Genomic DNA, 14,429 nt, shown 5'->3' with positions numbered 1-14,429 from the left:
TGCTATAAATTTTCAATAGTTATTTGAGATTAAACAATTATTATTTATTAGAGATTATAATATTAATTTAGTTGAAATTAGGAGTGCTCACGAGTTGGTTCAGCTTGGTTGTAGGATGTTTGGCCAACCAAATCGACTTGGTTAGGTTGGGGAGTTAGTAACCCGAAACCAACTAACCATTAGTGAAACTGACCAACTTGGGTTGTATCGATTTGGGCTGATTTTTGGTTTGGTTGGTCAAAAGATTTAAACTTAATACTTAAATTTAAATTAAAAAAAATTATAGTGTCATTATTAAAAATAAATGTAAAAATTAAATTTATGATATAAAATATTTAAGACTAAGAAATATGGGAATTTTCCCATTTTCTTATGTTAAAAAATTATATTAAAATTATAAAAACATTAATATATATTTATGGTCAGGTCGTTTGATTTTGGTTGGTTTACAAATAGCTAAAGCGAAACTGATCCATTTTGGTCGGGTTGGGAAATTGTTGATCCAAAGCTGACCGAAAATACTAGAAAACTGACCAACTCGGGTCAAGTTGGTCACGTTGGTTGGTTTCATCAGTTTTATGAACAACCCTAGATGAAATTAATTATTGTTGTTTTTGTATTATAAAAAATGATTAAAATAGTATATAAAATATAAACAATTATTAATTATTTAAAAATTTTAAAATATAAAACAATTGTATACTCTTGTGTGTTTCTATTGTTTAGCTTTCGCTTAACAAATCCCATGCATTTCACGGGTCCCCGCTAGTTATATTATTAAATAGAGACAATTAAGAGAGAGTGTTAATAAGAAAGAGCAATTATATTATTACTAGTGGAATAACCCATGCAATGCACGAGATATTGGATATTGATGGTAATGCTTGACTATGCTTATTTTATATCTCAAGCATAGATGAAATTTCACATACCACTCAAGTTTTAAGACAATTATATAATACATAAAAAAGACTATCCTCACAAAATTCCAACATTTGAAGTTTGTAATATGCATATAATGTTGGTTGCAAATGCATCAGACTGAAACATTAATGCACCAAATCAATGATAAAATTACATTCAACAACATTATATACAAATATAGTTCATTCCAATGAAACACAAAATTTATAGAGAATAGGAGATACCACTCTTCACCGATCTCCTGTTTTGTGATAACCTAAAACCTATGAAAATAATTACTATTAATGGTTAGAAGTAAACAAAGCTATTATGCTAATTTACTTAAGTGACCATTGAATAGTAGAAGTCATTATCTAAGATGATTATTAAATAACTTATACTTAAGCGTAAAAACATTTTCTTCTAACTTTTTACCTAAGAGATAAAAAAAGAAAAATTAGTTGAAAGCAAAATTTATCAACCAACCACTAAAGTAACATGTATGCAAACACCTTCCAGGCATGCTGAGCACCTCCGCACATTTGTCCAAGAATAAAACAATCGAGCAATTCATAATGTGTCACAGTGTCGCATAGGACTAAGTACATGACTTGCAAGCCCTACTTAACAACCGCACACATGATAACATATAGTTCCAATGACCAAATGCCCTTATAAGACCTGGGCCTAATTGACAAACATGTCTAGGGCCCATGGAATGAAATTTCTATATTTTCATTTTTCTATAATTTATGGTTTTTCTTTGTTATTTGTAATTTCTATTATTTTTTATCAATTTTTATGATTTCTACATTTTTTGTAATTTTTTTGTGTATTTCTTTGTTTTTTTTGTATTTTATATTATTTTCTTCATTTTTTGTGTTTTTTCGTAATTATTTTTGAATTTTATTTTTTCTTTAGTTTATGTTATTTTCTACATTTTCTTTCTTTATTTATATTTTATGTATTTTTTATAGTTATATTTTTTTCTAGAATTTATGTATTATGTGAAAAATTAAAGGGTTGGGTTATAGTGGGTTTGGGTTGAACCCAAAATGGGTCATTAGCGAGTTGATGGATGAGTTAGGTGGGTTGGGTTGAACCTCAACCCAAACCCATGTACCTAACCCACCCAATGGCTCTTTTTTTTTCTTTGCCAACAACTATCATGCACCCTTATATAGAATTGGGATATGTTGGAATGACTAAACAACTAAGGGGGTAGAATTAGTATGAAACATTAGGGTTTTTCGATCACACTAACTTTATCATTCTCATTTTTTATATATGGTAGTAGATATAAATTTTTATTTTATTCTACAAATTTTCTGTAATTTATGTTTTTTTCTTCAATTTTTATGATTTTCTATATTTTTTGTAAATTCTCTTTGTATTTCTTTGTTTTTTTTGTAATTTATATTATTTTATTCATTTTATGTATTTTTTCACAATTATTTTGCAATGACAATATATACAATGGGAACAAATAGAAAGTTGCAGGCAAAGTTGGAAAGTAAAATCGGGGTCTTTTGACCAAACCAATTGCAACATTCTCATTTTTCAGTATGATCTAGATTTGTAATTTATGTTATTTTTCTTTAATTTTTATGGTTTTCTATATTTTTTATAAAATTTCTATGTATTCCATTGTTTTTTGTAATTTATATTATTTTCTTCATTTTATGTGTTTTTTTCATAATTATTTTGCAATGACATATATACAATGGAAAAAAATATAAAGTTGGGGGTAATGTTGGAAAGTAAATCAAGGGTTTTGACCAACATTCTCATTTGTTAGTATGGTATAGAAATTTCTATGATTTTCTATGTTTTTGTAAATTTTCTTTGTATTTCTTTGTTTTTTTGTAATTTATATTATTTTCTTCATTTTATGTTTTTTATAATTATTTTGCAACGACAATATGTACAATGGGAAAAAAATAGAAAGTTGAGCGTAAATTTGGAAAGTAAAATCAGGGTGTTTTGAGCAAACCAATTGTTACATTCTCATTTGTTTAGTATGGTATAGAAATGTTTATGATCTTCTATATTTTTTTGTAAACTTTTTGTGTATTTCTTTGTTTTTTTTTTGTAATTTATATTGTTTTCTTCATTCAAAGGAGAAAATTGCGTAGGATAAGAGAGATGCCATTTCCACTTCCTCCTTTCTAATGAGAAGTAGGGGGAATAGATAAGATATACACTATATAGAGAGGGGTTTAAAGGAGAGAACTGGGGTTTTAGAATTTATGTCTTCGCTTCATGTGTGAACGATGACATTTGGCCTTTTGTCTCCTATCGTTCTGCTCATCAATGGTGGGGCCGTTATTTTCATATCTAACAGCTAGCATCTGGATATAGGTTGATCCTAATTTGTTTATATTTGGATTTGAATCAAACATCCATCCGATTTATATAGAAGAGTCTGGATCTCTGATCAAATACACCCTTGAATCAAACATTCGTTCGACTTATATTTGTAGGGTGTTAGATTATCAGACTGACCCAATGATCATCGAGAAAAAACACCCTAAAACGAATCAATATAATGAACCTGAAAGCATTTTCCGATCAAATACAAGTTATTACGTTAATAGAGACAAACGAAATAGAGGGGAAATGGGAAAAATACTTTAACAAATAGGGAAAAAACCCAAAAAAAGCTTCACTTAATCATCTAATTGATTGTTCAATGATGAAAACAGAAGGGTAAAAAAAATGCATTCCTCCCTTCAATTTAAATTCATGGTTTGGGCAAACCATTCAATACTTGACACGTCTTGGTTCTAATCAATGAAGAGGTTCACTAGGTAGTGATTCGTGAGAAGATCAAATAAGGCCTAAGGGGAAAGAGGAGTAGGTTCCACATTGATTTTATTATTATTTTATTTGTTTTATCCAATTACAAGTGTTAATTATTAATTAAAAAAAATTAAAAAAATAAAAAATATTAGGGGAAAATGGAAAGTGAAAATAAAGCTTTTTGATGAAACATTGTGACCATCCTCATTTTCATAAATGGTATAGAAATAGAGACAATTGGGCCTCCTTAGGGAATAGAATTCTCATTCTTAAGGAATAAAAAACTCAAGACAAAAAAAACCCCAAACCCTAATATTAATGAAATAATAAAATATTATAAAATTAATAATAAGATAAAAAATAATACTAAAGTAATAGTAATGTTATTAATAATTAAATAATAATATATTATTTTTAAAATAATAGAATATTAAAAAATAATAAACTATTAATATATAAAATAATAAAAAGTGCTAATAAAATAATAATAACAAATTAATAATAATAATAATAATAAGGATAAATCTCTTAAACTACCCCTACTGTTCACGAAATTGACACGCGGTACCCTTACTGTTTAGCTATTTTCTTGTAGTACCCTTAAGTTTTGTGACAACTAGCTCTACCCCTACCCTTAATATCCATTAATGTTCCGTCAAAATTCATTCACACTTGACACCACGTGATGTATAAATTTTCTTCAAAACCCAATTTTTTCCTTCGTCTCTCTCCTTTCTTCTCTACCATCCCTCTCCCCGGTGACAGCTACAGCGAAACACTCTGCAACTGTTCCCTTATTGTTCACCACCACTGAAGTTACAGCGGTGGCGGTGAGACCCATCGGAATTTGAATCAGATTTCATCATTGTTTGGGAAAGAGATGGAAGGTGCCAAGAGCAGCGAGCAGCGTGAGGCTTTGCCACGGTACTCACCCATACAAGAAGCTGACGCTGATGCCCAAGAGCCGTCTCCGACCATCAATGTGGTTGCTGTCTGCAAGGGCGCAGTTAAGTCTCTTGTGGTCTCCAACGACCAACTATTCAGTGCAGCACCCACCAGGACTGCAAGATCTGTATGGAGAATTTATAACGAGGAGACCCACCAAGGCAAGTACAGGTACAGGCGGGTTGAATCCAGTGAATCCCCAACCTTCTCCTTGTGCACTTTCGCCGCCGCCTCGTTCGAATCCAGAGCAACCAATTCACTTGATCCAGGAAAAATAGAAAGCGAAGCAATCGAAAACCCCTTTGCCCTCGCAGGGGAGAAATTCTCGCCGAAACTAAACTGGTCAACCGAACCAACATAGTCCTTAGCAGCTCCAACAGCTCCCAAAACCTCTCCCTTCACTCCGTCTCCCAAGCCCTATTCCTCAACTTTAGAAAAGTCACCCGCATGGCAGCGCCAGGCGAGGGAACAATCGGGCCATCGAGATCATCGGCCACCCAATCAAAAGCCATGACGTCTTCGCATATGGGCAAAACGGAGTCTTTCACGATGCTCAAATGCTTGGGATGCGCAGAATAGCCGGTGAGATCCTCCTTGGTTCTGTACGTTGTACCTACTGTGCAACATATGGGTGAAGTTAAGGGCCGAAGATCGGTTTCTATAGATGGGTCCGGCGGACAGGTGAAGAACCTGGTCGAGAGAGGTGAGGGCGTTCAAACCACCGATCATGGCGTTGATATTGGAATTGGTGTCGTCCTTGACTTTGAAGAGAATTATGTGTTCAATGGTCATTTTGGCAGGAAGAATTGAACACGAACAATAGATGGTTTTGACAGGAAAAGAGGGAAGGGGCTTGGGCTTGAAGAACAAGTAGGAGGGAGTAGTGGAGGAGAGTGACCGTTCTCGCACCACAAAGCATCTCTCTTTACCTTAGTGCTGCCAACTACCAAGTCCGAACGCCACAACTCAACTCAGTGACTCACAACTCAACTCAGTGACTCACAACTCACAGGAGCGAGGTTAGGTTCCGCTCCCGATGGTGATGGCGAATTTGGCGATTGCTGGATTACTGTAAAATGGATAAGTACAGATCTTGCAGTCTTGGTGGGCGCTGAATAGTTGGTCGTTGCAGGATTGGTTTTTCTCACTTCCCCCTTCCAGTTCTCTCCGTGCTACTTAGGTAGAAAACCCTCTATCTCAAGTTACTCTCAACGAGTTGCAACCAGAGTTTATCCTCTCAGAACCACTTCTGAGGTCTCCATTGAACCAGTTCTCCTGAAACACCACAGTCTCTGGGCAAAACAGCAATGGCTGCTGTCATTTTCGGCTAGATGGCGCCAATGGTAGTTCTCTGTTAAGAAGAAGGGATGAAATTTGAGGAATAGTGGAGGGCAAATTTAACGCTTCGTTTCCTTCCATTAGTACTAACGGCAATGACAATTGTTAGAAAATTTAAGAGTACCTCTAGACAATAGCTAAACAGTAAGGTACCACGTGTCAATTTCGTGAACAGTAGAGGTAGTTTAAGAGATTTACCCTAATAATAATTATATATTCTTAAAATATTAATAAATAAACTAATACAAAATTCAAAATTTTTAGTTGATTTTGATTCCAATTTCAAATGAACCAAACAACAATTGGAATCTGATTCTGATTCTCAATTGAACCAAATAGGCATTAGGAATAGGTGATTTTGATTCTTGAGAATTCCGATTCCTGTCTTGTCTATGAACCGAACAAACCATAAAATATTAATAAATTAAATAATATAAATAGGTTGAGGTAATTCAAAATCCACTAAACTTTCACTTAAAAATAAAAATTAGTAATAAAACATAGTAAGAATTAAATTAGCTTTATCTTATAATCTATTTAAAACTAAAATACTTAAGTAGCCAATCAATTTTAAGTCTTTATATTAAGACTTTCATCTCTCCTTATTAACTCAACATTAACTATTTCTTCTCTTCTCATTAACTCTTTTGATTATCTCTCCTCATTAACCATTCCATCAACTTTCTTTCTTCCAATAACTCACTCTACTAATTCTCTCTCCTCTCAATTACTCATTTTTATTTTTATTTTTCTTTTTTCTTTTTTAATTTTGTTCCCTCTCATCACCTCATTAATCTAATAAACAAGAAGCAATTTGCTTAGGGGTGATCATTTCAATTTGGCCTAGGCCTGAGTACACATCAAGCCTCAAATTTCAAGGCAAACACTAGCCCAGTCCATAAACAAATAATAGTTTAAAAATCAATTAACAAAAATATCAGAAATAGTTAAATCACCTAGAGAGAGAGAGAGAGAGAGAGAGAGAGAGAGAGAGAGAGAATTCTAAGACATAGATCCCACCCTTCCATCATTAACCTATTTTAGCATATTTCTATAGACATCTACTATTATTAGCCTATTGTGTTTCAAAGATAGAAATTTTACTCTCATATGAATTCCATTTATTTATTTCATATTTAAATTCTATTTAATTGGTTGATATTCATAAAATTATAATTTTGAAACTTAATAACTAACATTAATAAAAATATTAAATTTTAGCAAGTTTTTATCTAACAACTATTAAACATTAAGAAATTAATAAAATTAGTAGTTCATGAATTAAAAATTAAAATTCATTTGAATTTTGTTTGAATGGAGGGTCATTCTTATCCCCTTTGACAGTTGAGGTTGGGAACATGGATTAGTTTCAAAGTTGGGGTCAAGGACAAAGAGTATGGTCCTTACCCTGAACTTGCCCCATTGTCATTCCTATAGACCTACAAATTTTCAGACTCAAGCAACTATTTTCTTCTAAGATATGTACTTTATCTTAGATATGCAACAAGTTCACACATAATGCGGGTAATAGGGTTATAAATAGATCATATTCATATTGGATTCAATTGCATTTGCATCTGCATTCAATTATAAAAACTTTAGATTAGCATCTGCATTTGATTATCATGTCAGATTTTGCATCAGATTTGGATTTAATCTGCAACCACCTTATTGTGTTTAAAATGACAAAAAAAATTAAAAAGTAAAAAAAAACTAATACTTTTTATAGTATTTATGAATAATAAATGTATATAAATATAAAATATTAAATTTCTCGATTATAAACTTTATATAATTATACAAAAAAAATCTATATGTACACATAATTATACTACATGTTTACATAATTACACTACATGTATACATAAAATAATAATTTGTTATTGGACTCAAATTTTAGTTGAACTGGATGGAGTTAAATTCATATCCATTTCAATTATTAATCGGGAAAGTTCTAACATTCAAATGTAGGATAATTAATCAGAATTGGAGTCGAATTGGGTATTGGACTTTCGGAGTCCATTGACAACCCTAACGGGTAAGGCCCAAGCTAAGTAACCCCTAAGCTTACCTGAAAATTATATATATATACATTTAGAAAACAAATTTTATATTAATATATTGATAAAAACCATTATATATCTTTTATAATATATTAAAATTAAATAAAAATGTTAATTTATAAAAAAATCATAGTTTTATAATTAACACAAACAAATCTATCCCAGTCCTAGGCCTAGACAAATATTATTGTGCTAGAGGTGTGGGCCGAGCTAGACTAGGCAACTGTAAAAATTGTTAATACGTTTGGGGTGTGAGAATAATTTTCATATAAAAATAATTCATGCATTTCTTGTGCTCGGTTTGGTTTTATCTAATTACGAATGTCACAGTGCTTTTAAGGGTGCAACTTGGGGGTTGGATCAGGTTGAGGATCATCCAAAGCCCAACTTGAAGTCTTAAACCTAGAGTTTGAACTTAGATTAATTTAATTAGGTCATTTTACATAAAAAATGACAAACTTTGGTTTATTGGCAAATTCAAAGTAGTAAGCCAAGGAAAACTTTATTTTTTATGGGCCAAATTACCCTTGGTTATAAGCCCACCAATGATCATTTTTATTTGTCTCTCTCCCATTCCTGTTCCCTCACTCTCCCTCGTTTGGTTCAATTATAGGTGATGAAAAAACACAATAAAAACTGTTCCATTACCAGATTGGAGCACTGCACAAATGATGCTGAATCCATGAATAAATGAATGGGATTTTTTTTTTTATTTTTGATTTTTTTTCAATTTTGTTCTTAGTTTTCACTGCCTTCCAAGTTCCTAATTTCAAAAAAACACTAGCGGAGGGGCCCTACTTCATAGGGGTTGGGATGGAACTGTCGATCTGTCAACCCGTTGACCCAGTCCTTGGCCAAAAATCGTTGAATCGTTCAATGACCCATTGACCTGTTGACATGTACAATGGTTTTTGGTTGTTTTTTATTTTTTTTAATCAGCCATCCAGGCAACCAGTTCCATTTTATCCTAATCTCGGTCCGTAGCCAAAAATCATTGAATTGATCAACGATCCATTGACCCGGGTGGTCAAACCGTTGACCCATTTAATGGTTTTTGGTTGTTTTTTTATTTTTTTAATTTCTATTATCAGAACGGGCCATTTGTTTGAACTGAACAGTCAAACCGTTGACCCAAAAACTAGTGGCTAGAACAGTTCTATTTTCAGGTTGTATAAGTCACATGCTCGAATGACACAACACGTATGGTAATGCTTAATGGACCTCACACACTCAACTTTTTGCATGTAAATTTTGTTGTCAGAATGGATCGTCCGTTTTTTTTTTTTAATTGGAAACTGCCCAAGCAACCAGTTCCGTTTTACCCCAATCCTGGTCCTTGGCCAAAAACCATTGAATCAGTCAATGACCCATTGACCTAAGTGGTCAAATCGTCAACCCATTGACCCGTTCAATGGTTTTTGGCTTTTTTTTTATTTTTTTTATTTTTGTTGTCAGAACGGGTCATCCATTCGAACCGGACGGTCAAATCATCGACCCAAAAACCGATGGCCAGAACGATTCCATTTTTGGGTCGTATGAGTCACACGCTCGAATGACATAACATGTATGATACTGTTCAATGGACCTCACACAATTTTTTGCCTATAAGTTTTGTTGTCAGAACGGAGTGTCCATTCGAACTAGACAATCAAACTGTCGACCTAAAAACTGGTGGCTAAAACAGTTTCGTAAATTTTTGCTTATAATTTTTTGTTGTCATAATGGGTCGTCTATTCGAATCGAACAGCCGAGTCATTGATCCAAAAACCGGTGGCCAACGGTTGTATGAGTCACACGCTCAAATGACATAACACATATGATACTACTTAATGGACCTCACAAACTCAATTTTTTTCCTATAACTTTTGTTGTCAGAATAGACTATCCATTCAAACCAGATGATTGACCATTGACCCGAAAACCGGTGGCTAGAATGGTTCTGTAATTTTTTGCTTGTAATTTTTTTTGTTAGAATGGGCCCTCCATTCGAATCGTCGGTTGTCAGAACACATTTATCAATAATAGTAAGTAATTATACTATTTAATTAAATAATCATTAATGATAGTTTTAATAATATTATTTAGTTATTTTTAATATAACAGTAATTATTAAATTTATGAATAGGATTTATTAACAATATTCATTACATTAATAATTACCAAAATTAAATTAAATTAATAGTATTTATTAGTATTTAAATAATCAATAACAATACTCTTAATAACATTTTTTATTATTTTGAATATAACAATAATTACTATATTTATTAACAGTATTTATAATTTTAATTTAAAGTAAAATTTAAGTAAATGTCTATTTATTAACAATATTTATAATAATAGTAATTATTAATTATAATCACTAATTATATATTTATTAAATTACTATAACAATCAGTAATTATTATTACTGTAATTAATTAGTAATTATTGTTATTAATTAGTAATTAATTAGGTACTATAATAATCATTAACTATTATTATAGTAATTATATAATTACACTATTAATTACTATAATTAATTAGTAATTATTGTTATTAATTAGTAATTATTATTATTAATTAATAATTAATTAATGGAAATGGGTGTTCGCACGTGGGATCTTCTCGCACGAGTAGATTTCATTTCCTGAGTGCAGAGAGCACCCATTCCATAATAAGTATATATATAGATTTGAAACAACTCCACTCCACTTTTAACTCATTCTCCATCTCCTAATCTTAGGGTAATCCAGAAACCCATTTTGATAAGATACCACATGATGGAGGGAGATTTGGCCCGACCCCTTGGCCATGCGACACGTGGAAGCAACCAGGGTGACCTGGCAGAAGTACCAGATCGGCACGACAGCGGGCCCACAACCCGAGCTCTGAGAAAAGGAGTCCCAAGCTCCCCCAAAAAAGGAACCCACAACCCGAGCTCCCCAAGGAGGAACCCAAGCTCTCCCTTCGAGGTCCTGAGCCTTACAAGGAGCACAAAAGGCAAAAACCCGAGCTGACCCAGGGGCAGTTCAGGCCACACTTCTATCTGAACTCAAGACTTCACCTTGCACACCACTTCGGCTCCAAGTCGCCTGACTGAACAACCGTACCTGACGCACAGGAAGCCCGTACACGGAGGCGGTGCACCTAACTGATTAGGGGTCCGACACATGACAGCTGCCCTGACAAGGAAGATAGTGGCGGTTATGACACCCGAACTAGCAACTGGCAGCGGTTATGACACCCGAACTGGCATCTAGTGATGTGTGGCTCATGGTGACACTAGCAAGTGCACTAGCCGCTCAAGTAATAGAGTAGTGAGTAGAGTATCGTTCCCACGAGGACTTATGTAGCAACTACTAGTAATAAATCAGTCTACTGTTATCTAATCAGCCGAAATGTAAAACTAATGAAAATCTGAAATTAAAATTACAAAGTTATTTCTAACACATTGGACCAAACACCTTGTATGCAAGTAAGGAGACAAGTTAAAGATGCATAGAAAAATAAATTCAGCAACTAGTTTTCTAGGCAATTTGAGTAGAATAGGATTCAGCCTAGGTTTGGTGAAATCCCAAAGCAATGAACAGCCTTTCTCGAGCACATGTTCAATCTATGCATGAGTGACGATTCTTCTATCTCTAGCAAGAATCTAATCCCCATGCATGCATTCAGATCTAGCAATTCTAGGGCTTCATTTCAGCTGGATGATCATCAACTCAGTTGAATGAACACCAACCGAATTGTGCAAGTTATCTCTAACCTTGCACTCAATTCGACTCTTGATTGGCATATCTGAATTCTTAGAGTCTTTCTCAAGCACTCTAGGAATTCCAAGAAAGATGAACAATTCGGCCAGACTGAATTAAAGCTACCTGAATTCTTTCTCAACTAATTCAGGTATTACAAGTTCATGATCTGAAATCACAGATCTGATTTTATAGAATAGCAGTTCGGATCTCACTATTTCATGATCTGAATTTACAGATCTGAGATTGGAAAATAGCAATTCAGACCTTGTAAATTCATGATCTGAAATGTCAGATCTGAGATTTCAGATTAGCAGTTCGGCCAACAATCCACAATTAAAATTCCAAACAAGAAGCTTCAAGATTGAATCTACTTTACTCGAATGAACTTAGAAAAAAAATTACAGAATTGAATTTACATGAAACATGCTTTGATTACAGCAAGAAGGGAAAATTTGATGGAGAAATTACATAAATCTTAGCTGAATTCGATTACCAAATTGTGCAGAAATCAAGTGAGGATGAAACCTTGATCTCCAATTGCTTTCTCCCTCTTCGAATTCAGCTTCTTCTTCTCTTGATGCTGCTTGTTCCTCCTCTCTTCTCCTCTCTTGCGCCTATCTCTCTCTCTTCTTCTCTCTTAGAACAAAAGCTCAAGGAGAGTTTGAAATCAGATGTTTGGACCATTTTTCCCCCTCTAGAGGCCTCCTTATATAGGCTTTCAAGGAAGATCTTGCCTCTTCTTGAAGTCTCTAGAATTGGGTGTATTACACCCCTCATGAACCTTCTAGAGTGCTCCCTCCATCTCTTCAAGAAACTTCTAGGAGTTGCCACCCCTAGCTCCCTTTGGGCTGCTATTTGGGCTGCAACTTAGCTTGTTTTTGAGCACATGTAGGCTGCACTCTAGGCTATTCTTTGGGCTGAAACTGGGCTGGGCCAAAATTTCCTTCATGCTAGGCTTCTTCCCTTGAGTTTTCCAAAGAGTTAGCTTGCACTAGTTGGGCCGAATGAAAACTCCCTTGCTCTCAAGGCTGGACTAGGCTGAACTTGATAAATTTTGGGCTTTCTTTTCTTGCTTTTGCCTTCTTTTTCTCAAGTTGACTGCCCCTGAAATCTTTATTGCAATTAAGCTAAAAATAGGGCAAAATTTAATTAAACCGGCAAAAAATTTAATGCAAAAACCTCATAAAAATATAGATAAATTGTAAGTTCATCAACTAGCAGAGGTTATGACACCCGAACTGGCAACTGATAGAGGTTATGACACCCGAACTGGCATCTGGCAGGGATGATGACACCCGATCTGGCAGAGGTAATGATGTCCGATATGGGAGTGAGTGTACAGGGTGATTATAAAAGGCCCCCATCTCCTAAAGAAGGAGGTATGTGAGATTCTTGCGCTTTCTGGTCTTGAAATTCTTCATTTCCCTTGCCTTCTCAAGAGCACTAACTTGAGCTTCGGAGTGTTCCAACCGGGTTCCTCCCCGGAAGTCTCCGTTTTCTTCCTTGTTTCAGGCACCTCCAATTCCATCAGAGGCGAGGTAACCGACAGCTAGGATCGACCGGATCGCGCACTATCATTTGGCGCCGTCTGTGGGAAGACTTCAAAAAGCCTCCCCTAACCTCTAACTCTCTTTCTCAAAGAAACCTTAGCTTCCATGGCTTCCTCTAGCAGCAACAGGCACAACGCCGACTTGAATGTTGTAGGGGAACACCCTCAGCCTGCCACTATATGCATCGGACAGTTCACCATCCCCTTCTCGACAGACGGAATCCCTAGCCTCAATGCACCAAGCATGGTGGCACCTGTGAATGTTCCTTTTCCCCTCCCTATCGAGATAACCTTCGCCGAACCGGCCGCTGTCCCTCTAGCGACTAGCCAAAACCAGTTTGATGACTTGATACAGTGCATGCGGGCAATGCAAGCCCAAATGCAGCAGTTCTAGCAACATCAGCACCATTAGCAGCAAGTACTGCACCACATTTCTCTGTGCCACTATCAATAGCAATTCCCCCAACTGCCTCTGAACCAACCACAACTCCCGCCCCGGCACCCTGCTCCGAAGCCGGTCAAGCCCTCCCCTCAGGGCAGGCACCTTCACCGAGGAGAAGCCTCCCAACTCTAGAACCCCTCCAAGAGCCAGGCCTCATCCTCGAGCAGGAGGGAAAGACTAGTTACCCCTGCCTCGCAGCTCGCCAGCGGATCAGGAACCTCCTTGCCAATCAAGTCAGCACCTCGGTACTCTAAGTTCGAGCTCCCACTCACAGAGAAATAGTTCGACGTCCTAGCCGCGGACTACCAGTAGTTCGGGCTGATCAAGCTCGGCAACACCGAGGCAAGTAGCACCAATACCAGGCCTTCTAAGCAACAGCGAAGACGCCAGCGAAGTCACCGAACTACCACCCGTATCCTGCCTGAGCTCCGAGGTAAAGAAGAAACAAGCTTGGATGAGGTAAAAGTTGCCCCTATTCTTTCAGTCCCTTCCCCCTTGTCATCAGAACTCCTTGTAGTCCCCATTCCCAAGGATTTCAAACTCCCTTCTCTAGACAAATATGATGGGTCCTTTGACCCCAATGACCATGTCGATGCCTTCCAGTCCCAAATGCACCTAGCAAGGGCCAGTGAATCCTGCTTGTGTGTAGCGTT

General features: G+C 35.5%; 1 pseudogene; it reads right to left on the bottom strand.

The window, feature by feature from the left end:
- Positions 1 to 4,215: 4,215 nt before the first annotated feature.
- Positions 4,216 to 6,288, bottom strand: LOC148803480 (stress-response A/B barrel domain-containing protein UP3 pseudogene; annotated as a pseudogene).
- Between the last annotated feature and the right edge of the window lie 8,141 nt (positions 6,289 to 14,429).

Source organism: Nelumbo nucifera, chromosome 1 (assembly GCF_055504915.1).
Source record: "Nelumbo nucifera cultivar China Antique chromosome 1, China Antique-T2T, whole genome shotgun sequence".
Taxonomy (NCBI): Eukaryota; Viridiplantae; Streptophyta; class Magnoliopsida; order Proteales; family Nelumbonaceae; genus Nelumbo; species Nelumbo nucifera.
Note: the sequence above shows the minus strand (reverse complement) of the source record. Positions and strands in the feature narration are given on the sequence as shown.